We start from the raw sequence: 411 nt of genomic DNA, 5'->3' as shown, positions 1-411 counted from the left end.
AAAGCTTGTTGCTTTCTTTTGTTGTTGTTCATATCTGGTTTAATCTGCATAAAACAATGGGCTGGAGTTGAGTCTAATCATTGTACTTAGTAGTGGGAGTTGGGGGGGTTGAAGGCACATGATATATGCTTTTATAAATAAATCAAAGAATTTCTGATTGGAGTCCTTGGTTTGTTTTTTCACATATACAAGCAGCATGCTGAAAAGAAATATTGACTGTTCTGAGTTGTCTTAAAGATCATAAGCAAATACTGTTGGTATTTTAAATAAAAGTGTGGTATCAAGTCCTATTATAATCAGTGTTAACTGAAATGTTCATGTTTTCTTTAAATTTGGATTTGCCACATAATCTTAAAATCAGCAAAGATATGTCTGTTTCTCTCAGCCACACCTAAATTACAATGGCATTTC

At 32.8% G+C, this 411-nt stretch overlaps 1 protein-coding gene across 1 annotated transcript in view; it reads left to right on the top strand.

Moving 5' to 3' along the window:
* LOC122796513 (poly(rC)-binding protein 3-like) overlaps positions 1 to 162 on the top strand; it is an 819,027-nt gene extending 818,865 nt beyond the window's left edge. Inside the window, exon 15 of the mRNA XM_044065073.1 lies at positions 1 to 162. This exon is cut by the window's left edge and continues 275 nt beyond it. The gene's annotated coding sequence lies outside the window, so the exon portion shown is untranslated.
* The last annotated feature ends 249 nt before the right edge of the window (positions 163 to 411 follow it).

Source organism: Protopterus annectens, chromosome 3.part0 (genome assembly GCF_019279795.1).
Source record: "Protopterus annectens isolate FY-2018-M chromosome 3.part0, PAN1.0, whole genome shotgun sequence".
Taxonomy (NCBI): domain Eukaryota; kingdom Metazoa; phylum Chordata; order Ceratodontiformes; family Protopteridae; genus Protopterus; species Protopterus annectens.
This window is presented reverse-complemented; position numbering and strand designations above follow the sequence as displayed.